The sequence below is a fragment of the Bos indicus genome, chromosome 11 (assembly GCF_029378745.1).
Source record: "Bos indicus isolate NIAB-ARS_2022 breed Sahiwal x Tharparkar chromosome 11, NIAB-ARS_B.indTharparkar_mat_pri_1.0, whole genome shotgun sequence".
NCBI classification, from domain to species: Eukaryota; Metazoa; Chordata; class Mammalia; order Artiodactyla; family Bovidae; genus Bos; species Bos indicus.
In genome coordinates, this window is record NC_091770.1 from 83427385 (window position 1) to 83455220 (window position 27836).

Consider the following 27836-nt stretch of genomic DNA (forward strand, 5'->3'; position numbering starts at 1 on the left):
AGCAAAATGGCTGTCTGGGGAGGTCTTACAAATAGCTGTGAAAAGGAGAGAAGTGAAAAGCAAAGGAGAAAAGAAAGATATAAGCATCTAAATGCAGAGTTCCAAAGAATAGCAAGAAGAGATAAGAAAGCCTTCTTTAGCAATCAATGCAAAGAAATAGAGGAAAACAACAGAATGGGAAAGACTAGAGATCTCTTCAAGAAAATTAGAGATACCAAGGGAACATTTCATGCAAAGATGGGCTCCATAAAGGACATAAATGGTATGGACCTAACAGAAGCAGAAGATATTAAGAAGTGGCAAGAATACACAGAAGTACTGTACAAAAAAGATCTTCACGACCCAGATAATCACAATGGTGTGATCACTCACCTAGAGCCAGACATCCTGGAATGTGAAGTCAAGTGGGCCTTAGAAAGCATCACTATGAACAAAGCTAGTGGAGGTGACGGAATTCCAGTTGAGCTATTTCAAATCCTGGAAGATGATGCTGTGAAAGTGCTGCACTCAATATGCCAGCCAATTTGGAAAACTCAGCAGTGGCCCCAGGACTGGAAAATGTCAGTTTTCATTCCAATCCCAAAGAAAGGCAATGCCAAAGAATGCTCAAACTACCGCACAGTTGAACTCATCTCACATGCTAGTAAAGTAATGCTCAAAATTCTCCAAGCCAGGCTTCAGCAATACATGAACTGTGAACTTCCAGATGTTCCAGCTGGTTTTAGAAAAGGCAGAGGAACCAGAAATCAAACTGCCAACATTTGCTGGATCATCGAAAAAGCAAGAGAGTTCCAGAAAAATATCTATTTCTGCTTTATTGACTATGCCAAAGCCTTTGACTGTGTGGATCACAATAAACTGTGGAAAATTCTGAAAGAGATGGGAATCCCAGACCACCTGACCTGCCTCTTGAGAAACCTGTATGCAGGTCAGGAAGCAACAGTTAGAACTGGACATGGAACAACAGACTGATTCCAAATAGGAAAAGGAGTACATCAAGGCTGTATATTGTCACCCTGCTTATTTAACTTCTATGCAGAGTACATCATGAGAAACGTTGGGCTGGAAGAAGCACAGGCTGGAATCAAGATTGCCAGGAGAAATATCAATAACCTCAGATATGCAGATGACACCACCCTTATGGCAAGTGAAGAGGAACTAAAAAGCCTCTTGATGAAAGTGAAAGAGGAGAGTTAAAGAGTTGGCTTAAAGCTCAACATTCAGAAAACGAAGATCATGGCATCTGGTCCCATCACTTCATGGGAAATAGATGTGGAAACAGTGTCAGACTTTATTTTTTTGTGCTCCAAAATCACTGCAGATGGTGATTGCAGCCATGAAATTAAAAGACTCTTATTCCTTGAAAGGAAAGTTATGACCAACATAGATAGTATATTGAAAAGCAGAGACATTACTTTGCCAACAAGGTCCATCTAGTCAAGGCTATGGTTTTTCCATTGGTCATGTATGGATGTGAAAGTTGGACTGTGAAGAAAGCTGATTGCCGAAGAATTGATGCTTTTGAACTGTGGTGTTGGAGAAGACTCTTGAGAGTCCCTTGGACTGCAAGGAGATCCAACCAGTCCATCCTAAAGGAGATCAGTCCTGGGTGTTCTTTGGAAGGACTGATGCTAAAGCGGAAACTCCAATACTTTGGCCACCTGATGTGAAGAGTTGACTCATGGAAAAGACTCTGATTCTGGGAGGGATTGGGAGCAGGAGGAGAAGGGGATGATGTTGGATGAGATGGCTGGATGTCATTACTGACTCGATGGACATGAGTTTGGGTGAACTCTGGGAGTTGGTGATGGACAGGGAGGCCTGGCATGCTGCAATTCATGGGGTCGCAAAGAGTCAGACACAACTGAGCAACTGAACTGAACTGGGTTATTGTGAAACTCAGATGAACGTATGAAAATGCTTAAAGTGAAGAAGTGAAGTTGCCTGGTCATGTCCGACTCTTTGCAACCCCTTGGACTGTAGCCTACCAGGCTTCTCCATCCATGGGATTCTCCAGGCAAGAATACTGGAGTGGGTTACCATTTCCTTCTCCAGGGAATTTTCCCAACCCAGGGATGAACCCAGCTCTCCTGCATTGGAGGCAGACACTTTAACCTCTGAGCAACCAGGGAAGCCCAAGAAAATGCTTAGAAACCACAAATACATGTGCAAGGATTCACTGCTACCTGTTCTGTCCATGCAAAGTTATCTCTCATTATCCTCCAGAGCAAAGACAATTTCCAAACCACTCAAGACAGAACTGGCTTATAGGTAACTCTGATAGATGTAAGATGCACAGGGTAGGGTTCAGGTTTATACGCTGAAATGACAGAAGATGTTCCAAAAAGAAGTGACTCATGCTGACTCCTCGGGAGACCTGGAGGAAATTAGGCTTCCTTCTTGGCACATTTCAGGGAGAGGCAGGGCTAGACTCCCTCCTCCACTGTGATTCTAGGGTTAAGGGTCCTTACCCCCGAGGTGCTTGAGAAATCTTCCTTCCATTTTTCTATCTTTTCCACATCCTTGTTGGAGGATAGAACACTTGTCATGCCCACAGCCCACATGGACAGAGGATTTGGAGATAGGCTAATGGCACAGGCTTGACAGATAGCTCTCTCTTAAATTCTGGGTCCATATCAATAGCTTCAAGTCCTTCTTAAGTTGCCCTCAGTTCAGTTACTCAGTCATGTCCAACTCTTTGAGACTGCATGGACTGCAGCATGGCAGGCCTCCCTGTTCATCACCAACTCCTGGAGCTTGCTCAAACTCATGTCCATCGAGTCAGTGATGCCATCCAACCATCTTATACACTGTCACCTCCTTCTCCTCCTGCCTTCAATCTTTTCCAACATTAGGGTCTTTTCTAATAAATGAGTTCTTCCCATCAGGTGGCCAAAGTATTGGAACTTCAGCATCAGGCCTTCCAATGAATATTCGGGACTGATTTCCTTTAGGATGGACTGGTTGGATCTCCTTGCAGTCCAAGGGACTCTCAAGAGTCTTCGCCAACACCACAGTTCAAATGCATCAATTCTTTGATGTTCAGCTTTCTTTATGGCCCAGCTCTCACATCCATACATGGCTACTGGAAAAACCATAGCTTTGACTAGATGGACCTTTGTTGGCAAAGTAATGTCTCTGCTTTTTAATATGCTGTTTAGGTTGGTCATAGCTTTTCTTGCCCTAGGTGAAGGCAAAAGATAATTTCTCATCCAAAGAACAGACATCTTGAAACCAGACTGTTTAAGGAGCTCTTGTCCCTTGAGTCACCATATATTATCAGGTTGGCAAGGAACTGACTTGGGTGCCATTTTTTGCCTCTGACACTGTCTACTAGATGCTCATCCTCTCTTCTCCCTGCACTCTAGTTCCTGCCAAATGTAGGAGCCAGTGGCATCCTCATCCATGTTTTCATTTGTTTCTTCTCTTTGCTCTTCTTCCTTTTTTTTTTTTTTGCTTCTTCATAATAGTAATAATGATTATTAGTACAGCAAGTCTCTTATATATGGATGGATTCCATTCTGAGAGCACGTTCATAAGTCCAGTTTGTAAATCCAACCAAGTTAGCCCAGCTACCCAACGAATACAACAGGCTATATAGTACTATACTGTAATAGGTTAATAATACTTTTTACACAAATAATACATAAAAAACATAAAGCACAACAAAATGAAGAGCATTTTTAGAGTACAGTACCTTGAAAAGTATAATAATAGGATACAACAGCTGGCATACAGGGGCTGGCATCGAGTGACCAGGCAAGAAGAGTTATTGACTGGGGGAGCGAGAGGAGGTGGGAGATGGTGGAGCTGAAAGATCATCAGCAATAGGAGACCAAGGGCAGCATGCAATTTCAGCCACACCTGATACTGATGGCACAGGTTCCTTGCTGGATTCAGTTCTATCTAACCTCTTGAGAAAATGACCCAGTGATCTCTGGGTGGTGGCTCTTTTGTTCTCATCATAGATGACATGGTAACACTGGATTGCATTCTGAACAGCTTCTGCAACCATCCCTTACTTTTCGACATTCAGGTCCTGTGCCTCACAAACTATGGGATCAAACCACACACCAATTTAGCCAAAGAGCCCTCTCAGGATTTTCTCTAAGATCCCCAATGTAGAGAAATGATGCCATTTCCTGACTTGATGCAGTTTTGGAAACTTTCCTAGTGACCTACTCCATTTGGAATGATTGACTTTACTATGTAGGAATTGCCTTTGGTGGTGATGGGGGAATTGTTTTAGGGAGACCTTGGAAGGCTTTGCGCTTCCTGCTCCCTAACCATCCCACTGTGGCATACAGAACCCTCCCTTTCACATGGTGAGATGAAGTTTAGGAGACCAAACCTAACAGGAGTTGATTCAGTTCAGTTCAGTTGCTCAGTCATGTCTGACTATTTGCAACCCCATGAACTGCAGCATGCCAGGCCTCCCTGTCCATCACCAACTCCCAGAGTTTACTCAGATTCATGTCCATTGAGTCTGTGATGCCATCCAACTATCTCATCCTCTGTCGTCCCCTTCTCCCCCTGCCTTCAATCTTTCCCAGCATCAGGGTCTTTTCAAATGAGTCAGCTCTTTGCATCAGGTGGCCAAAGTATTGGAGTTTCAGTTTCCACATTAGTCCTTCCAATGAGTACCCAGGACTGATCTCCTTTAGGATGGACTGGTTGGATCTCCTTGCAGTCCAAGGGACTATCAAGAGTCTTCTCCAACACCACAGTTCAAAAGCATCAATTCTTCAGTGCTCAGCTTTCTTTAGAGTCCAACTCTCACATACATACATGACTGCTGGAAAAATCATAGCCTTAACTAGATGGACCTTTGTTGGTAAAGTAATATCTCTGCCTTTTAATATGCTGCCTAGGTTGGTCATAACTTTCCTTCCAAGGAGTAAGCGTCTTTTAATGTCATGGCTGCAATCACCATCTGCAGTGATTTTGGAGCCCCCCAAAATAAGGTCAGCCACTGTTTCCACTGTTTTCCCATCTATTTGCCCTGAAGTGATGGGACCAGATGCCATGATCTTAGTTTTCTGAATGTTGATCTTTAAGCCAACTTTTTCACTCTCCTCTTTTACTTTCATCAAGAGGCTCTTCAGTTCTTCACTTCCTGCCATAAGGGTGTGTCATCTGCATATCTGAGGTTACTGATACAGTGACTGCTGTTGTGGGCTGTGCCCTGTGTGTCAAGGTCCTAGCCCTCTGTTAACTAGCCATCACCATCTGGGCTCTCTGGAGCCTTGTAAAATGAGAATATGAAGCTCTGTGATCACTCCAAATATTCTGAGATTTCACATTCTGTTTAAATTTGAGGTATAACTGATACAGTTCATCTTCCCAGGGCAACTTTCAGTAGAGAGTTGTCTGGGAGTGTGTATCTCAAGGAGGCCAGGAAGATGTGCCCAGTGGGTGAGGATAGAGGAAAACAGGAAAACAGCCATGGCTGGCAGGCTATGCTGGGACAGACACCATCTTTCTGGATGCTCAGTGCTAAGCTCCACCCATCTAAGAAGTCCAGCATCAGTTGTATATGCCCGTGACATTGTTAAACTCCCCTCCGTGCCTACACCCTCTGGAGACCATCATTTCCCTTCCTGGCTGTACTTCAGAATTCATCAACAGGTCAATCTGCTAGTCTGTATCCTGCCCACATGAGTAGATTCTGTGCCAAGCTTTGGCTTTCTCACTTTCCCTCTCTGACAGTCCACCTGCTTGGTCCTGCTGGGAGTGGGTCAGCCTGCCATCTGCCCAGGGCTCCAGGTAGGGAAACAGAGAAGGCATGGTTTGAAAGGAAACCTCCTCATTTACATGTGGCAGAAGCAGTTTCATGGTGGAAGCAATGTGTAGTTTTATTGTCTACAAATTGCCAACTCAGACCTCAACGTGAGGTCAGGTAAAGGGAAGACAAACAATAAAAATCATAACCTTGAAATGTACTGGGAACAGATAATTTTAGGAGCAGTCATCCTCTGGATTAATTATGGAATTATTATTAGTATACTACCAAAGAAATTACCTTTTAATGCTTTGAAGCTATTTCCTCTTCTTGAAACAGAGAATCAAATCCAGAAAGAATATTTATTCCAGGAAGACCACCTACTTTCAAAGAACAATCTTGCCTCTGTTTATGTAAACTTCCCAGTTGAATACCATCCTCCCAGCTTTTGCTAACATGCTTGTACATTATGCAGGAGCCATTTGGGTTGTGAAACCAGTTTACAAATAAAGAGATTTCAGAGATCTGTTTAACAAGAAAGCAAAATTAGTGATCAAAGAATTCAGTTGATTAGAAGGGGACCAGAAAAACTTGGGAGATAAGAAGAGACAGAAATGAAGGGGAAGATGATGACGTGGGTGTTAATGATCAAACCAAAAACCAGACAGCCCTAAGGCCTCAGGAAGACAGACTCATTCCCTCTCAGTGCTATTAGGAGACTGGGAACTGAGAGGCTGATGACACAAGGGTTGCACTTTTCTGCTTACAAAGTTCTTTCACTTACATCAATTCCTTTGATCTTTTCAGCAATCTGCAAATAAAGCAGACCCATTTCACAGATGAGATGGACCAGAGAAGTGACTTGCCCAAAGAAACACAGCTTGTTTTTTAACACAGTCATGATAGTCAGTCCATATCAGTGAACTCCACCTAATCTGTGCTTTCCATCAAGTCCACCTTCTCCATCAGTGAAGACATTATTCTGTTGTAATATAACTGGAGAGAGATCTCGCACACCTTTGGGCAGCCTGTAGTGGTGCCCATTCCTGATAACCAGACTTCCTCAGCAATCTCTTTCCAGAAATTACATTCTTAATTTCTTATGCTTTCTTTTTATCTTTTTCTTATGTTTTCTTTTGATTTCTTGCTTTGTTTTAATTTTTCATATAATTTTTGTTTTACATTGGAGTATAGTTGCTTTACAATGTTGTTTCAGGTGCACAGCAAAGTGATTCAGTTATACATATACACGGGCTTCCCTTGTGGCTCATCTGGTAAAGAATCCGCCTGCAATGCAGGAGACCTGGGTTTGATCCCTGGGTTGGGAAGATCCCCTGGAGAAAGGAAAGGCTACCCACTCCAGTATTCTGGCTTGGAGAATTCCCTGGGCTCTGTAGTCCATGGGGTCACAGAGTCGGACACGACTGAGTGACTTTAACTTTTTTCATACATATATATATATCCATTCTTTTTTAGACTCTTTTCCATGTAGGTTATTAAAGAATATTGAGTAGACTTCCTTGTGCTATACACTGGGTGTTTGTTGTTTATCTGTTTTATATGTAGTAGTGTGTACATGTTCATCTCAAGCTCCTACGCTTTCTTGGAAAAGGCAGATAGCATTCAAAGATTAATTTCCAAAGAGAAAGGCAACAAGGTGGGATGGAGGAAAGATAGATGGAAACTGTGATGGGAACACATTCTCTGGAATATCCTTCAACACTGAGTACAGAACTGCACCCAAACACCTCACCTTGGCACCTAAAACCCCTTCACTTTCCCATCCTTATATTCCCAACCTTGCTGCTGCTGCTAAGTCACTTCAGTCATGTCCGACTCTGTGCAACCCCAAAGACGGCAGCCCACCAGGCTCCCCCATCCCTGGGATTCTCCAGACAAGAATACTGGAGTGGGTTGCCATTTCCTTCTCCAATGGGTGAAAGTGAAAAGTGAAAGTGAAGTCGCTCAGTCGTGTCCGACTCTTAGTGACCCCATGGACTGCAGCCTACCAGGCTCCTCCGTCCATGGGATTCCTTAGATGTGGCCTAATCAAGGCACATACCATCACTGGTTGCTTCCCAGAGTACCCTGCATTCTCTCATCACTTCTCCACAGGAATCTCACTCTTAACAAAAATCCACCTCTCTGTTCTGTGTCCTTCCTTCTCTTCCTTCTTTGTTTTGGAACTTTATCCTATACTAATTGTAAGAATGGCTAGCATTAAACACAGTGTTTACTGGTTTTTCTATTGCTACTATAATATGTTGGGTTGGCCAAAACTTTCCTTTAGATTTTTCCATAAGATGGTATGAAAAACCCAAACAGATTTTTAGCCAACCAGATATTCCCATAAAGCGAATGGCTTAAAGCGATGCATATTCGTTTTCTAACAGTTCTATGGGTTACAAGTCTGCAGTGGTTCTCACTGGACTGAAATTCAGGTTTGAATTAGGGCTGTGTTCCTTCTGGAGGCCTTAGCGGGGAGTCTGTTTGCTTGCCTCTTTCAGCTTTTAGAGGCGATGTGTCTCCCAGGACTCACAGTCTTCTTCCTCCTTATTCGAAGCCAGCAGTGCTGGGCCTTTTCATGCCACCGTGTTTCTTTTAGCTCTCTTCTGCTGGGCTTCTCCACTGTAAGGACCCTGAGGCTTCCACACTGGAAGCAGGGCCTTCACCAGGTTGTTTACCGTTGTAACCTCAGGGACTGACAATAGTGAATGAAGGCTCTGTGTATACGTCACCTCCCCAAGCCGCTTTTCCAAATGTCCGCTTCTAGAGTCCATCTTGATACGTGATGCTAGGTTGTCAACTCCTGGGAGGGCTGTCTCAGAGCCTTACTTCCCAAGGTGTGCCTCACTGTACCCAGAACAGTGTGCACCCCAAACTACAAAGCCTGGGGGCCTTGCAGTTTCTAGCATCATTGGAATTACTTTGCCTAATCCCATGGCAGGGTACAGATCCAAATACTTTAGAATGCTCTTTCCAGCTCTTTCCTCCTCCAAGTCTGATGGGCGTTGATAAAAGAGTGAATAAACTTTTCTAAATCTTTCCCAAGCCCCATCATCCTATTGATCCTTCACCAGAAATGACTCCTGAACTCAGAACTGAGGAATTTCAAGCACAAAGGGTCATCACCCCACTGAAATGCCTGGTCAACTCCCACTTAAGATTCACAGGCTTGAATGTGCTATTGGCCAGCCTTCCCACTTGAGAGTCCTGGACTGAATGCAAAATTTCTTCCTGAAAACTCTGAAGATAAACCCCAAGGAAAACCAACTGCCTTCCCCAAAACCCTACTTCCTTTCCTTCCCCTACTTTCCTTTAAAAATCAATTTCTGATATCTTACAGAGTAATTAATACATGGAATTTGGAGTCAGAAAGACCTGGATTCAAATCACAGGACAGCTGTTTCCTAGGTTGATCTAGAGGAAAATGCTTTCTTCTGAGCAGGGTCACCGGGCATAGCTCTGAGGGCTGTTCACTGCACAACCTCAGTGGACGCTGTTCACGTAGCCCACCATGAAAACAGCACCCTCTAGAGTGGCATGCTGCAACAGCACCATCTGAGCTGTACTAGGTTGAAGGCTTCCCAGGTGGCGCTTGTGGTAAAGAACATGCCTGCCAATGAGAAGATGCAGGAGACTGAAGTTCTATCTCTGGGTCAGGAAGATCTCCTGGAAGAGAGCATGGCAGCCCACTACAGTATTCTGGCTTGGAGAATCCCATGGACAGAAGAGCTGCAGTCCATAGGGTGGCAGAGTCAGGAGTGACTGAAGCAACTTAGCAAGCACACGCATGCTACTAGGCTGAAGTTAGATCAGCTGCCACATGTGTTGGTTATGGAGGTGGGTTGACAATATTGTAGTTCAAGCCCTTGGTGTCTATTAAGGCCACAATAAATATCAGTGCATTTTTATGGTTTGAAGCTGGTTTGGGAATGTTCTCATCTACACTGGGCTGAGAGCATTTTCTGCCACCACTCACGAGTGGGTCCTTTAAGCCTTTTCAGTGCACACAAACATATAATTTGGCTCATGATGGATTGAGGCTGATTATTGTTTACGATGGAGTGTTGTGCTTTCATCTGGGCCGACTCATTAGACACAGAGAATGAGACAGGTGCTGCTCCATGGAGTGGTGACACCACATACAGCCTCTCTGCCTTGTCACTCTGGTTTGGGCACAAGGGAAAGAATGTTCCAGGGCAAATACCACTGCCTGGGTGATCTTTCCACATCTTGACTCTGAGTACATTGCCTTCCCATTGAGCTCATTTTCCATAGCAAAGAAGGAGTCTCACTCCATTTGTGATATGTACCCACTGCTGGCTTTCAGGCACTATGCCTGCCCCTTCCCTTTCACCCCTTTCTGGACATGCTGATAAGAAAGCCTGGCACACCCTCCAGCTGCAATTCTGGGCTGTGTGCACAGTGGTTTCTGCTCCAGCCCCTAACCATTTGCCCCTTTCTTTACTCAAGCTATTCCTTAGCAGTCTGGGTGTCTCTCCTGTTCATCCTAGAAGTTTTGTTATGTGAATATCAGTCTTATAATTTTGGTCCATGTGTAGCATCATCAGTTTCAATATCAGAATTAATTTTTTTCCTATTTTTTTTATTGGAGGCCAATTGCTTTAAAATATTGTGTTGGTTTCTGCCATACATCAATATGAATCAGCCACACATCAACATGAATCAGCCACAGGGATGTGTGTATGTGTGTATGTGTGTGTATATGTATGTCACTCCTGAACCCCCTTCCCAGTGGGGAGTTGATCACATCCTCCACTGGGTGCCCACACAGCATTAATTTTGCCTTTTAATGTTTTGATTTGGAGGCAACCAGGATAGAAGAAAAGAACAGTACACATGAGGCTGAAAGATTTGAGTTTGAGTCTTCACTTACCTGGCTATCAGCTGTATGGTGGTAGTGAAATGACTTACACACTATCACTTTTTTGAAACGGGCAGTGTGATGAGTCAGTGGATGAAGTCTTTAAAGTGCCAAATGCCATGTCCACATATGGTAGTTGCTGGGTCATGCTGATTCAATGGGATAATGACTTCATAGTGACTAGAATATGGAATAATGACTTTAAAGTGCTTAACACAATGCTTGGCACATAGTAGGTATCCAACAAAAGTGAGCTTGCTTTCTATTCACCCTGAGGTTCCTCTATCACCAGTAAGGAATTCAGTGATAGCCCTCTACTGCTTGCTCAGCTAATCTGTGTGTTCTGTCCAAACTTTGCACAGGGTCACCTATCTGAAAGTAAACTCATACCAGGAGAGAGCACCTGATTTCTTGATGCTAAGGGTTCATGAAAGGGGCAAGGAGGCATCATTGTCTGGAGTTGCCATCACCTGATCTGGACAATAGGCCTTGAGACTATCATTGGCCATTTCCTCAAAGGTCAGGTAAAAAGAGGAAACCAGATATTTGGATGTGAGTGAAAAAAGTGCCCATCTCATGGAAGAACAGAACTGCAGTGGCAGATTTGCTAAAACACAAATTGTGACTCAGACTTCTACAAAAGTGCACTTTGAAAGGAAGGAGTAAGCAGAACAGAGAGGAGAAATCACACTTTAGGATGGATTTAGTGTGGGGCTCAGCATCTTAAATGAAAAGGCAATGGTTGAGAAGGGAATCCTGAAACTCCAATACTTTGGCCACCTCATGCAAAGAGTTGACTCATTGGAAAAGACCCTGATGCTGGGAGGGATTAGGGGCAGCAGGAGAAAGGGATGACAGAGGATGAGATGACTGGATGGCATCACTGACTCTATGGACATGAGTTTGAGTGAACTCTGGGAGTTGATGATGGACAGGGAGGCCTGGCGTGCTGCGATTCATGAGGTCGCAAAGAGTTGGACACGACTGAGCGACTGAACTGAACTGATAGTTATGAAACCCTGTATAATGCAAGGTCTTGTCATTTTGAAGATAGCATTAAGAGTAATGATAGTTAACATGATCTTCTTTTGCTATATGGCAACAAAGATATGAGTGCTTATCTTTCCTTTCTCTTTTTAGCTCAATTTCCCCCTTATGCCCAGTTCTTTGCTGTTTACAGAGAGAGATGTGATAATCCCAAAGTTAGGTTTAATGTTCATTAATACACAGAAAACTCTTCTTTCAAAGGAATGACTCTGTTTTCTGGCCACCCCTCCTTTATGGAAGAAGAAAATTCTAGATTGTCAGAGCCAGAGATTCCCCTGAAGAATCCAACCCCCTGTTCCTAGAGATGAGGAGACCAAGGCCTAATGAGATGAAATATCTTACCTATGGTCATACAACCAGTTAAAGATTGTAGCACCTGCCCTTCTTCCCCTGTGTTCTACCACATACTACCCAAGCAATCATTTCTCAATATCAAGAGGAATGTTTTTAATCCATTTGTATATTTAATGTGAACTTGAGTTTTCCTAAACTTCTATCTGGGTCACTGATAACACACTTTTTCATTGACCCTGTTGTACTTTGTGGTCCTTCATCAAGTCTTAAAATGCAAGGAGAGCCTAAGTTCTATGCCTGAGCATCTCTCACAAGGTGGGAATTCCCTTTGTCACATTTCTGATGAGTAAACATCTAGTTTTCTTTAACAGTTCCAGTGGCAAAGAGCCAGTGCTGACTCTAAGTTGTTCTGCTTTTTCTTAGTCACTTTTAATACAATACCCTTGATTCAAGCCAGCCTATCCTTTCATCATCATGTTTATCTTATTCAAAAACTTAAATCCTTTCCTCTTAGACCAGAAACATTTTTCTCAAGAGAACATTTTCTTGCTTTCTCCCAAGTTTTCTTGACCCTGTTCTATTGTGTTTTTTTTTTGATCCATCAATGGTTCGTCTTTTAAAAATTGGAGCTTATTGCAGGGCTTGGAGAATTGTTTGCAAAAATGAACAATCCCGCCTATTTTGCCTTCTTTCTGATGATTAGTCATTGTGTGTTCTTTTCTTCAGTGTCACAACAACCTCATGGAAGAGGCAGTAGGGGGATGCTGCTGCAGATGGTGCGTGAGAGAGGAAGAAGTTCCTTCATTCAGAGGCATCCACTCAACTGGTAAGAGACTTCAGACTTGCACATTGATCAGTATCATTCAAGGTCAGTTTTGTTTTCTATTGATACAATACTGTGTGTGCCATCCTCATGAAAACATTGCTTTGCACCTGTGACTACTTTTGGGAATGGAAGGACATTTTGGGGGAATGTGGGATGGATCTTCGCATCCATAAAATCCATCCAAGATTATATCCACCCCCCTCCCCCATGTCTTGTTGATGTGACAAGAGCCACCAGGAAGTACAGGAAATTTTATTCTATACACTGTGTCTATTTTAAGTAGCTCACTCCCTCTCATAGCTAGCCTAGATCTCTTAGAATGGAAGCACAGTTGTTTTTGTTTTTTTTTGCAGATTGTGCACAGCTTCCCAAATTCATAACTGTCACTCGCATTTGATTTCCACGCTGGAATCTTGCCTATGAAATGTGTACAACTGTTCCTAGGTAGTTTCTCAGTTTTAGGTTAATTCCAATCATGTTGAGAAAAAACACACTTGTGAGACATAAGCTCAGCTTTTTGATTGTGAGAACTGACATTTTTTCCTTTAATTCTAGAAAGAATGAGAAATTAGTTGGGAGGGATGGAGGAGAGACAGCAGCTTTGGCAGTTGGCACAGTGCAGGGCAGTGAACGGGGAAGAAGGTACCTCTCTCTGTTCTCTGGCCCTCAGCATCAATGTTGGTAAGATAGGCGTCCTGATATTGACCTGCTCGTCTTCCTGTATATTGTGAAATAGCATGTGATTTCCCCCCTCATGGTGCTGGAAACACAGGAATCTCTTGGCAAATGGTGATTTCTTGTTTTATGACAAATGAGATCAAACACGAAACATGCTCTGTAAACTTCAAAGGTCTCATTACTATTGTATTGCTGAGAGTTTCACTCCTTAATTAAAGGCCACTCCCTTGACGTTTTTGGAACAGCATTAAATCCCAAAAGCTGCCTTTGATCTCCCTGACGAGGTCACACCCAGGTTTTTAAATACAGTTATAATCTTCAACTAATCATAGTATACATGCTGACAGCTTGCTGGCTAGAACGGGGTGAGTATAAACCAACAGTCTTACCCACCACTTCTGTCTCTCCATTCTTGGATTAATCAGATAAGAAGTGAGAAAGAGCTCCGACTTTCCTCTTTTGGAGGGCTTCCTGCAAAACAAGTCATTCTGGTCTAGGAAGCTCTGCAGTCCTACCTAATCCTTCTCGGGGGTGGGTAGGCAGAGAACAGGAGTCAGCACAGTGTTGAAAGCATGAGTTTTAGAATCAGACAGGTGGGCTGATTCAAGTCCAAGATTAGCCATTCCCCTGCTGTAGAGTAAGCGGTAGGTTATTTCATCACACTGAGTCTATTTCCCTCGCCTAAAAAAGGGAACCAAACTGCCTACTCATTGCGTTCCTGGGAGATGGAAAGGGATGATATGTGTGCTGTACTGACTTCATATCAGGGTTTCTTTTCAGACTCTCTCTATGTACACTGATGACTGCCTCATCAGAGTGCTTTTCTTTCCTGTGCAGAGGAATCTGCCCCCTCCCAGTCCCAGAAAGGGGCTCTTTCCACTCAAATGGCTTTGGTCTGCTTAAAGGGCCAAAAAGAACAAAATCCTCATAGGCTTATTCATTCATTCACTCATTCAATCTATGGACTCCCATCAAGATCCTCCAATATGAGATACAGGTTAATTGGAAATTATATTCCATGTTAATATACTAACCAATCTCTGGGACTGTATCAGAAAATAATCATTTAAGCAATGTCTTAATTTGATAGTAGAACCTCTGAGATGTTTTGTATTTTGGAAATGATATAAATCCTTCATATGCTTTCAGACATGTTTGAGTGATTCATTTATACTCTCATGTATCTCAGAAGCTTGCAAAATTATTTTATTTGAATGCAATAAATATGTATACATGTCTATATCTAATCTATCTCTTATATCCTTGGGAATAATATAGTCATGTCATGTTTCCATTATCCAGACAGATCCCTGGAAACAAAGGGCAGTGTGTTATTTACTAGCAAAATAATTCTAGATCTACTGTATATAAGGATTTTCGCTTTTCTCAGCCAAAGTGAAACACAGTTAACCCATGCTGGCATTTTTTGTTGAATAAATATTTACGAAATGGCAACTTCAAGGTGAGCCTGAGGAATTCCTCAACTCTGCCATTCCTGTTGAGCCTTTTCCAAAAGTCTCCTCAGGCAAAGCCAGATGTTGAATATTGTTGGTATGCTGTGGAGGGAATGTTATAGTTAAAAGGCAGATATTAAATCCAAAAGTAGTTGTTGGCTTAAGGAGGCAACAAAGCTCCTGATTGGACTTGTAAAGTCAAGTAGAGGATGAGAAAGAAAGGAGGCAGGTGTGGAAGGCATGTTGCATCTTTGTGTCTCTTGTTGAAACCCTAAACTCCATTCCCTACCCTGCCCCCTGAAGGTAATTAGGTCATGGAGGAGGAGCCCTCATGATGATATTCAGTCAGTTCAGTCGCTCAGTCGTGTCTGACTCTTTGCAACCCCATGAATCGCAGCATGCCAGGCCTCCCTGTCCATCACCAGCTCCCGCAGTTCACCCAGACCCACGTCCATCGAGTCAGTGATGCCATCCAGCCATCTCATCCTCTGTCGTCCCCTTCTCCTCCTGCCCCCAATCCCTCCCAGCATCAGAGTCTTTTCCAATGAGTCAACTCTTTGCATGAGGTGGCCAAAGTACTGGAGTTTCAGCTTTAGCATCATTCCTTCCAAAGAAAGCCCAGGGCTGATCTTCAGAATGGACTGGTTGGATCTCCTTGCAGTTCAAGGGACTCTCAAGAGTCTTCTCCAACACCACAGTTCAAAAGCATCAATTCTTCAGTGCTCAGCCTTCTTCACAGTCCAACTCTCACATCCATACATGACCACAGGAAAAACCATAGCCTTAACTAGACGAACCTTTGTTGGCAAAGTAATGTCTCTGCTTTTGAATATGCTATCTCGGTTGGTCATAACTTTCCTTCCAAGGAGTAAGCGTCTTTTAATTTCATGGCTGCAGTCACCATCTGCAGTGATTTTGGAGCCCCCCAAAAATAAAGTCTGACACTGTTTCCACTGTTTCCCCATCTATTTCCCATGAAGTGATGGGACCAGATGCCATGATCTTCGTTTTCTGAATGTTGAGCTTTAAGCCAACTTTTTCACTCTCCCCTTTCACTTTCATCAAGAGGCTTTTGAGTTCCTCTTCACTTTCTGCCATAGGGTGGTGTCATCTGCATATCTGAGGTTATTGATATTTCTCCCCGCAATCTTGATTCCAGCCTGTGTTTCTTACATGATGATATTAGTGCTCTTATAAAGAAGAGAGATTAGAGAGCTTACTCTGTCCACTTCATATTCCTTCCCGTGTGAAGACAGAACAAGAAGGTGGCCATCTGCAAACTGAGAAGAGAGCTCTCACCAGACCTAGCCAGGCTAGCACCCTGATCACAGACTTCCAGCCTCCAGAGCTGTAAGAACTTTCCATATAAGCTGTAAGTCAGTTCATTGTATTTTGTCACAGCAGCAGGGACTGACTGCAATAAAGTAGAAGAAGCATTTTGCTGCATGTAGAAGAATCATATATACAGCAGTGCATATGATTAAGATGGTGTAGATTAAGTGGTGTAGATGGATTCAAAGCATGGAAGACCAATGCCTGAGACATTGTTTTTTATTCCAACAATCAACAAGCCTTTACTGAGTATTACTGCATGGCCAACTGGAGATACAATATGAAAATATTATTCCCCTTAAGCAGTTTTGTCCACTGGTTGTACCCATTCATGCACTACCCAGCATACAGGTCAAGGGTTCATCTTGTCTGGTGTGTCTCTAATGTAGCTTAACATGTACCAGACAGTCATAGTTTAATGCTATTTGGTGCTTAGCTTTGATACTTACCTCCTCTCTCTCTCTCTATTTCTGTTTCTTCATGAGAAATAAGTATCTGGCTAAAATTTGATTTACCAGTTAACTCTTCTACAGGGATAAAAAGTGTTTGTCAAAAGAGGAGCTGCTCTCCCTGCTGGTTGTATTTTTCACTGTAAATTAATTAAATGATATGGGTTCAGCTTTGACAGATTGATTGTCTCTTTGCATCCTGGGGGAAAAATCAGGGTCCAATCTTGGACTGGTGAGGTAAATGCATATGGTGGGTATTCAAGAACAAATACTTCTTAACACCTTTTCTACTCTTCTCTGAGCAACAGCATACTTAGATATAGTAGGAAAGGGCACAAAAAATATGGTAGGCACTATGGAAAGGAGTGAAATGAGGTCTGTTCAGGAGACACCCTAGCTCCTGTTCTGACACAAATGCACAGAGTGATTCTTGGCAAATGGCTTAAAAAGACTATAACTTTTTCTGATGTCCTGAAAAGCAATAATATCTAGTCCTACTCCAGAGTCTTCTAAGGATATAAAACTAAGAAATAATTATAGTATGAATAATTATAAGAAATTATTATAGTATGAATAAATGTAAAAAAAAAAGCTTCATTTGTGATTATCATCCATGGCAGTGAGTCAGAATCACCTGTTGTGAATTTTATTTTATTTTTTGTTGTGAATTTTAAAAATCACAAATAACCAGGTTCTAACTCAGACTTCCTGAGTCATCTCACCCTCACCTTCACTATTCCCTACCCACCATACACAGAAAATGGATACACATGATATGAAAAAGAGGCAGAGTTGGAAGAGGCCATCCTGGGTTTCACATGAGCCATATTTTCAAAGTGAGACTGCTAAATTGAGAGTCTCTTTAAGGAAGGAAGCAGGGGTGGCTTTGTGTCTAGTTATGTGCCCTTCAGCCTGAAATGGTGTGTTGTTGCTGCTGCTGCTAAGTCGCTTCAGTTGTGTCTGACTCTGTGCTACTCCATAGACGGCAGCCCATCAGGCTCCACCATCCATGAGATTCTCCAGGCAAGAACACTGGAGTGGGTTGCCATTTCCTTCTCCAATGCATGAAAGTGAAAAGTGAAAGTGAAGTCGCTCAGTTGTGTCCGACTCTTAGCGACCCCACGGATTGTAGCCTACCAGGCTCCTCCATCCATGGGATTTTCCAGGCAAGAGTACTGGAGTGGGGTGCCATTGCCTTGTGTTAGCCAGTGTGTTAGCCACAGTCTAACCCAGAGCAAAGGCACCTGAGCAATGGCAGGAGACAGGGTCTGGATATTAGGATTTTAGTCTCTGCTAGTCATGGAGAAGGCAATGGCAACCCACTCTAGTACTCTTGCCTGGAAAATCCCATGGGCAGAGGAGCCTGGTAGGCTGCAGTCCATGGGGTCACGAAGAGTCGGAGACGACTGAGCGACTTCACTTTCACTTTTCACTTTCATGCATTGGGGAAGGAAATGGCAGCCCACTCCAGTGTTCTTGCCTGGAGAATCCCAGGGATGGGGGAGCCTGGTGGGCTGCCGTCTATGGGGTTGCACAGAATTGGACACGACTGAAGTGACTTAGCTGCAGCAGCAGCAGCAGTCATAGCTATGTGACCTTGGGCAAATCACTTTCTCTCTCTAATCTCTGATTTCTTGATCTGCAAATAAGGTGATATAATACGGTGACCCTTAATGTTTTCTGAAGTACAGATTCTCAGGGGACAGATTTGGGCTTGAATTCTGGCCCCAGCATTTATTTTTGACTGTATGCAAATTAAGTGGCACCTAGTCTGTTCATTTCCTTCTGTTTTCTGCTCTGTTTCAAACTGTGCTGTGTGTCTAATAGCAACATTTACTTCTGGTCTACCCTCTTCCCATTTTGCTCTCAATTAAATATACAGAATGATGATGACCAAACATGTAATGAAATGAGAGAAAGCCTGAGCTATGATCACAACTTCTGGTTCTAAAAGGTCTGAAACATGCAACATCTTAAGACAGTGCCTCTAAGGAGATATTGGCATTAACCACTCTGTCAAACATTATCATTTACAAAGTACTTTCCAAAACATGTTATCATTTGAACTTTCTAGCCATTCTGAGAATCAGACAGGCACAGATTGTTTTCCTCTTCTGCTGTGGGTGCATCTCAGGCCCAGAGATTTTAAATGACCAAGTCTACCTCACTTCTTATTCATAACAACATTAATCATTATTTGTAATACAATATATATGGTGTTCTTCCATGTTCAAACTCTTTCTGTATAATGTCACAGCATCTATAAATAGCACATTGAAGTAAAATTCAACCTTGCCAGCCCATTTTACAAACCTGAAGAGCCCTCATTTCTGAGAGATTAACTCATTTTTCCAAGTTCATGAAATGAGATAAGTAGCAGCTTCAAGAAATTTATTCTCTGAACTCTCTTCTTCCGTCCTTTGGAAACTATATTGACCGTGTCTTTAATTACTTTGGTAGTTTCATCGATTGATCATCTTTTTTGAAAGAATTATTTGATAGAATCGACAAATCAGACAACAAAGAAGAGTGGTCCTATTTGTGCTTATTTCATGCCTCTTGGAAATATCAAGACACACCAAGAGAAAGATCATCTCATCAACCCAAAGAATTCTTCACATCAGTTTCATTCATTGACAGAGAATAGTCCCTAAACCCAGATGTCATCCACTGAAGTGTTTAGATACAGGTCATTTCTGAACTGCACACCAGGATCACCCCATGTGGTTTCAAGTTACTTCAATCTGATATTTTGACTTGCACATGAACTCTATGTGTTGAGAAAGTCATTGATCTGAATTTTGTGATGGCTGCTAAATGCTGTTATGAGTTACAAAAATAAACCAGAGAGACAAATCAGAGATTTCTATCCCAAGTTCAGGGCCTCCCTGGTGGCTCAGTGGTAAAGAATCTGACTGCCAATGCAGGAGATGCAGGTCTGATCCCAGGGTCAGGAAGATCACCTGGAGTAGGATCTTTTCCTTTTTTTAGAGACTTTTTTTTTTTAATGTGGATCATTTTTAAAGTCTTTATTGAATTTGTTACATTATTGCTTCCTTTTTATGTTTTGGTTTTTTGGTCCCAAGGCATATGAGATCTTAGCTCTCCAACTGAGGATCAAAGCCGCACTCCCTGTGTTACAAAATCTTAACCACTGGACCTCCAGGGAAGTCCTGAGCTGCTTTCTATAATCAGTAGACTTACCTTATAACCATTTGAATTATTAGGTATGTGGCATTTCTCCAGAATTTTCAGTGGCATAGAATAACTGTAGCTTTTGGTACAAGTAAAAGATACAATATCAAAGATTTTTAAATGGTTTAGCAGCTCAGAAAAGAAAAATCATCTCAATTCAACAGTGTTCCCACCTGTTTGTGCATTTAATCCAGGTTCCTCTTTATGAGTTTTGGCTCTTGCTCAGTGAATTCTTTTTGCTGCTCTTTGTTCTGTTTATAGATGTATTTTGTTGAGTCTCCAAATGAGAAAAAAAAATTACAAAGAAGAAAAGACCGTTTACATGTTATGATTTATTGTCAAAATGGTTATGGTGGTGAGTGGGGATTCACTCTAGTTTATGAATAATATATTTACACTATTATGTCTCCTGGTAAATTTATAAGATTGATGTTCAAAAGAAAGAGACTCTAAGCATGATGAATTGCTACCACATAAAGGTAGTCAATCTTTATCAGCTTCCAACCAAAATGAGCTAGAATGGTTGCAGAAATGCCATGAGAGCTTTCCAACTGGTGCTTTCTCCTGTATTCTTCCAATTCTTTTGGAAAAGAGATATTAAGCATCAGATCCACATTTTGTGATAACTTGGGTGGGCTCAGCCTCAGTGGATGCTGGGATTTATTAATACAGAAACAGAAGCAAAATCTACAATTCAGTTAGAAGTAGGGCTTTTGGAGTAACTGAAGGGTTGAAATTTCAGCAGTTGAACTCACATTGTATTCAAATAGGCAGTGAATTTCATTTAGATTCAAGCTGGTGTTAAGGAAATGGATGTAGATGGAGCCAGGCAGCATCAATTTTCTGAATGGTGACTTTTTGTAGCTAGAAGGAGTATAGCATTCTGGTTTCTTCATTCAACTTATGTTCCTTTAGTGCCTACAGTGACCCAAGCATGGCCACGGGCCTTGGATACATCAAAGTACAAAATGAATGAGTTCTTGCCTTCAGGAAACTTACATGCTACTGGGAGGAAGATAGAAAGAAATTAATAAATAGGTAAGTAGGTAGGAAGTCAGATGATGAAACTGTGCTGAAAAGTGAAGCAGGATAATAGGAATGAGAGGGTGGCTAGAAGGATGATTTGCTTTTTTCATTTTAATATTTGGAAAGACCTTGTGGATTAAAAGGATATTTGAGGGAAAGCATGAAGGAAGTGAAGGAGCAAGCCATATGGATACCCGCTAGGAGCATTCCAGGTAATGGAGCAAGGCCCAGAAAGGTATTGGGGGTGGAAGTAAGCTCAGTGGGTGTTTAGATGGTTGGAATGGAAACAGCATCAGAAAGGGATGCAAAGATGGACGACAGTGCCTGCATCTGTGGGGAGCAGTGGTGGAGTATGGAAAGAAGGACAGACAGTAGGGAGAAACAGAAGATATCTATGTACTGAACATTCCAGAGCACATACTGATGACCTTCTACATCCTGGGCTCTAGTGGGATTCAGAGCAACCAGATCCTTATACATATCTGTCTTGTTTCTATTCTAGCTGTGCTAAATATCTCGGGAACATCAAAGAAATACCACCAAATGTCCATCTTCTTTATTCAGATCCCAGGCCACTTGGCCTCACCAACCACACACCTCACTCCAGGTCCATCTTCCTAGGACTGCCCTTCTGCTCAAAAAGTGGTTTAAGCCTCTGAGCCTTCCTGCAGCTGAAACCGGATCTGCTCGTTTTCAGCTTCTCACTTGGTTCCAACTTCTATCTTCTTTCTTCAGCTTGGTCAGTTGATCAAATATTTTCTTATGAATACCCCTTCCACTCCACCACATCTTTAGAGACTTCTCCTTTCCACCAGCTCCAGGGTCATCTATTATTCTGTTTCCTCCTGGCCTTGCAGGCTATCACAGGATGTGAGGAACATAGCATCTCTGCCCTTCAGAATCCTTCAGAAAGGGAACACCTGCCCACTCACTGATATACATTGAGGGAGTCCCAGATGTAGGCTTTTTTACTGAAATGGATAAAGTGTGTTTGGAGTAGAACTTCTACCTGCCAAGGGAAGATCATAGAGGGTCATTGACAAAAGTAACCTTTGGTTTGGGCCTTGAAGGATAAGTGATATTGTAGGAGGAAAAAGGCAGAGAAGGCAATGGTACCCCAGTCCAGTACTCTTGCCTGGAAAATCCCATGGATGGAGGAGCTTGGTAGGCTGCAGTCCGTGGGGTCGCTAAGAGTCGGACACGACTGAGCGACTTCACTTTTAATTTTCACTTTCCTGCATTGGAGAAGGAAATGGCAACCCACTCCAGTGTTCTTGCCTGGAGAATCCCAGGGACGGGGGAGCCTGGTGGGCTGCCGTCTATGAGGTCACACAGAGTTGGACACGACTGAAGTGACTTAGCAGCAGCAGTAGCAGGAGGAAAAAGGGGTGAGGTTAGGAAAATACATTCCTAACCAGATTGGCAGAAGGAGCCAATCATACAAATATCTTCTTATGCATTCCTATTCCTTCCATTCCCCTCTTATGCCATTGTACTATGGCCTGGTTTACCTACATGTCTAGCCCTGCATGATATTTATTGATAATTTTATATGAATAAGGTAAACGCATGCCATCCTTTACTTCTATAGCTATTCTTCCATTTGGTTGGTTGGTTGGTTGCTTCCTTCCTGCTATGTCCAAGAATTCTTCCTGAACTGAAGCCAGCAAACTCGGTGCACACCTTTATGCTGATTTCTTCACTGTTTGGCCCTGGGTGATACACTGCTTGCTATAACTCTTGTCTATGTGTGTTGCTGAGGAAAGCAAAGGGAGGGCAGAGAAATCTGCATTCTGGTTCTCATTCTCTCCTTTACTGACCTATGGCAAGTGCTTCGGTAAGGTAGCTCACCTGCCAAGACATAGGAGATTGGATAAAATGTCCCTTCCAAATCTGAAAAGCAAGAGTCTATGGCTTTGAGAGACAAATCACATTGGGGTAGGAGAATAAGTTTACTCTCTCGTGGAGCCTGTGCCCTTCCAATAAATTAGCAGCAAATATCACTTTTGTCAGAGGTTCCTGCACAGGTTTTGGATCTACTGTTAACTTTCTACATGACCTTGACTAAGTCTTTTCCATACATTTATCTTTGGTTTTCCTTACCTACAAATAAGTGGTAAGAATAGCCGTGTCATATACAGTGAAGTGAAATGAAAGTTGCTTAGTCCTGTCTGACTCTTTGCAATCCCATGGACTATGGAGAGGATTAAATGAAATAAAGTATAAAGATGCACCATGTATAACTTTGAGAAATGTTTGAGTTACAGCCACACAAAGGAAATATTCAGTACTTGTTGTTACAATGGAGCTTTTATGTGGTTGGGTTGGACATAATTGTAACTATCAGCTGACTCTCCATTGTCTGAAATGAGGGATTCTTCTGTTGCAGAGATAAATTTCAACACAGTTCAACTCAGTGGCAAGGCTGCTGCTGAGCTTGCAAGCTTAAGGACATCCTAGAGAATCCATAATTAACTCAGTGTTTAGTAGAGTATCATTCATACTTAGGAATATTTAGCACAAGGACGTGAAGAGCCAGGCTTGCAGTTGCAATATTAAAAAAAAAAATCAATGACTTCATAAACATATCTGTAATCATTAGAAGTTCTCAATAAACCATAATGAAATTTATTATTATTTCACCTATAAGACTAAATAGATTTGCAGATGGATAAGGATCAGCTCAGCTCATCTCCTCCCGTGAAGTTGCCAATTCAGATCTGCCCACTGCAATATATTCAGGAGTGATTTGCTGCAAATTAGGTCAAGTGCCTTCACATTACAACTTTCTGCTAAAGACACTTTCCTAATGGGTCCTGTTTCTTCCTGGGTCTTCAAAGTCGTCTTTTGTTTTTGTTCTGAATTTCAAAAGAGCTTAGGAGAGTTTAAAGTAATCCAATGAAATGAAATATAGTTGATTAAGCAATGTAAAGAAAAATGAATTTCAAAGCCAGAAAATTAAAACTTGAGTAGCTTATAGTCAGGCAGAAAAAGCAGTGAAAAACATGGTGAAAGATGTATTCATTCAACATACATTTACTTATGTTTATTTATTAAGTATTTATTATATTTTAAGGATCAGAATATGAGTAAAACCTGGCACTTGCCTCTGAGATATTCCTGGTTCATCCAGAGTGACAGATTTGTGCTGGGAGTGTATATGAAGGACTTGAAGCTTGGGAAGTATTTTAGTTTTCTCTGGATGCTCTAACAAATCACCACCTTCTTAGTGACTTGATGCAGATTTACTATCATGAAGGTCTGTAGGCCACAAGTCCAACATAGGTCTCTCTAGGCTAAAATAATGGAGCAGGGTGGGCTACAGTGTTCTCTGGAGGATCCAGGGGAGAATTCAGTGTCTAGAGGCTGGCCTCCTCCCTCAGCTCACAGTTCATTTCCTCCATCTTCAAAATTCCAAGGTCAAAATGTTAGTAGGGTTGGTTTCTCCTGAGAGCTATGAGAAAGAATCTGTTGCAGGTGTCTCACCTGACTTTGGATGGTCTGTTGGCAATCTTTGGCATCCCTTGCCTTGCAGTAACATGACTCTGACCTCTGCCTCCAACTTCCCATAATCTTCTCTCTGTATGTGTTTATTTGTGTCCAAATTTCCCCCATTTATAAGGGTACCATTCATACTGGAGATTGAAGGCAAAAGGCGAGGGGGGCAGCAGAGGATGAGATGGTTAGATAGCATCACCAACTCAATGGACATGAGTTTGAGCAAACTCCAGGAGATGGTGGAGGACAGAGGAACCTGGTGTGCTGCAGTCCTTGGGGTTGCAAAGAGTCAGACACAACTTAGTGACTGAACAGCAACAAAGTCATACTGCATTAGGGGGGCCAGTGTACTCAAGTATGACCTCATCTTAACAAGTTACATCTTCAGTCACTCTGTTTTCAGATAAGGTCCTGTGCTGAGATTCTTGGGGATAGGATTTCAACATGTGAATTTGGAGGGACATGGTTCAAGCTATTCCAGGACCCCTGTGGTGACACAGGGCCCATCCAGATAATCGAGAATAGTCTCTCCATTACTTAAGTAAGCAGATCCTTACTCTGTTATATCTGCAAGGTAACAGGTAAGATATTTACAGGCTCTGTGGATTATAATGTGGAGCTCTCTGGGGGGCTGTTATTCTGTCTACTATAGAAGAAGGCTTCTGGGGTTAAGTTATTATTGAGGACCAAAAGAAAGGAAAAAAAAGGGAACTATTGTATGAAATCATGTGTGTGAAACTTTTGAAAATTGTAAAGCCCTGTAGAATTTAAAGAATCTTTCATTTATTAAAAGAAAAGTTAAAAAAAGAACAAGCAGGGATTCATCAAATGAAGGAGATTTGGGGTGGAGGACACTGCAGGCAGAAGGAGTCACAGCCTCAGGATATTGTGGAAAACAATAGTGCATTCCACAAACCACGAAGACCCATGAAGCAGAAAGCTTTCGTGCTCAGCCTTTATTCTCCTCAATTTCACTTGATAGGCTACTCTTTCCATCTTAAAGCATCTTCTCCTGGTTTCTATGACACCACAGTCGGCCTGTTTGCCTTTAACCGCTGTTTCTATTCCTTCTCATCTTCTCTAGGGGTGGCAAATCCGAGCTGCCGGCCAAATTCGCTTGCTGCCTCCTTTTTGTAGATAAAGTTTTCTTGGAACACAGCCATGCCCATTTATTTCTGTCAGTGGCTGCTTCCATGATACAATAGCAGAGTTGAGGAGACACAGGCAAGACAGCATAGCCTTCAGAGGTGAACGTGAAACCATGTAACTCAGGTTGGGACTTGAACCTGTGGGCTGGGCTTCAAACCCAGCAAAACTCAGGCTGGGACTTGAACCTATGGTCTTTAACTGAAATCATGCCCCTGGTCTCAGGACCTAATGCAGCTCTTTGATATCACAGAAAGAGTTCAATGAGAGACAAAGGGATAGGTAAGAAGTGAATTTATTTAGAGAGAAACACACTCAGTCTCAGAAGGTGAGAGCAGCCCTAGGGTATGGGGCTGTCAGATTTTATAAGGGTGGATAATTTCATAGGCTAATGAGGGGGAGGAGTGTTCTAGCTATTTTGGGTAAAGGGTGGGAATGTCCAGGAATTGGGCCACCACCCATTTTTTGACCTTTAAGGTTGGCCTTTGAACTGTCAGGGCCCCTGTGGGTGTGTCATTTAGCTCACTGATGTGTTACAATTAGTATAAACTGAGACTCAAGGTCTAGTGGAAGTTGACTCATTGGCCACCTTGGACCTGTTTGGTTCTAATCAGTTTGTGTTGTGTCCTCAGGTTATGTCATCCTTTTAAAAGTTGTGCCCTGCCCCCTCCCCTCCAGTTTCAAAAGTATTTGTTGCCTGGCCTTTTAGAGAGAGAGTTTCCCAATCCCTGATCTGCTTGGCAGGATTCTTCTCTTTACTTTAGAGGGTCCAGAATTCAAACTTATCCATCTTCCCTTTTCTACCCACATGCTTTAAGTGATCTTAGTCAGTTTCCTGTCTTTAATTACCATCTTCCTGCCAATTCTGACCCATCCCCTGTGAATTTCAGATACAAATATCAGACAGCCCTCTCAACATCTCCACTTGGATAACTAATACAGGTTTTTGTTTGTTGTTCAGTTGCTAAATCATGCCCAACTCTTTGTGACCCCATGGACTGTTGCAGTGTGTCAGCCTCCTCTGTCCTTCACTATCTCCTGGAGTTTGCTCAGATTCATGTCCATTGAGTCGGACATGCATGGACATCTGGAATATGTTCACATTTTTTACTATCCACATTAAATTTTTTCATTCAATATTGCAGATACTTCTGCATGCTAACAAGTGTATATTAGTTTTTTTAAACCATGTGTAATTGCCACAGACTAGCATATTTTCTGAATAGACAACAATTTTCTTAACCATTCCCCTAAAGATGAGCACTTGTTCCCTTGGTATCATCAACACCCTGTGATGATGTCCACTGCATGCATTTTCACCACTTGAGTTTTTATAGGGCCAACTTTTGGTCAGTGTTCGAAGTAAGGCAGGACTAACTGTTGAAATATAGAAAACTTGTACCTAATTGTATACAACTGACAAGTCTGCACTACTCAGGAAGTACCACATGTGCCTCAAGTCTCAGCCCCCTTGGGACCCTTCACCCTTTCCTCACAGCCTGGAACCAAAGACCAATCCTTGCCTTAGCAAGGTCCCACCTAGGCAGACACTGTGTGAGGTCACTCCCATTCCAGGTCACTTCCATGATATAACAGTTTTGAATGTTTGATTATAAAACCTGTGTTACTAAGGCCTTAAAATCGATAAAAAGTTAGAGTGGGTAGCCATTCTCTTCTCCAGGGAATCTTCCCAGTGCAGGTCTCCTGCACTGCAGGCGAATTCTTAACCAGCTGAGCCGCAAGGAAAGCCCACTCATTTGGGTATGTATTGCCAAAATTCTTCCTAAAAAATATGTTGCAGTTGAGCATTTATATGTCCCGAGAATGGGAAGGTTATTTAATTATAACTTAACCAACACTTGGGCTACTCTGATAGATAGCTCGGTAAAGAATCCTCCTGGAATGCAGGAGACCCTGGTTCGATTCCTGGGTTGGGAAGATCCCCCAGAGAAGGGAAGGGCTACCCACTCCAGTATTCTTGGGTTTCCCTTGTGACTTGTAACAGGATGGTGTAACTTGAAACCACATTGAGAATCCAGTTTCAGGCTCATAAAGTCATCTAGCATTTTCCTACCTCACATGGTAATTTAAAAAGATGAAAACTTATAATATCTACAGGAGCATTTTAAATGTCAATAAGTATAAGCCAAATGTAAAAGACTGTCGCAAACCATTGCAATTTATAGTTGTTCTATACCAGTTTTAGGTACTGGCATCTCACATTCAAGACCCTTCAAAATCAGACCCAAATCTACCTAACTATCTGTATTTCTACTTTTTC

The 27836-nt window shown here is 42.4% G+C and overlaps 1 long non-coding RNA gene across 1 annotated transcript in view; it reads left to right on the plus strand.

The window, feature by feature from the left end:
- The window catches only part of LOC139185826 (uncharacterized), a 120362-nt gene that overhangs the window by 64548 nt on the left and 27978 nt on the right, over positions 1–27836 (plus strand). The window contains exon 2 of the long non-coding RNA XR_011569377.1: positions 12678–12777. This is a non-coding gene — a long non-coding RNA (uncharacterized lncRNA). The remainder of the gene's footprint in view (positions 1–12677; positions 12778–27836) is intronic.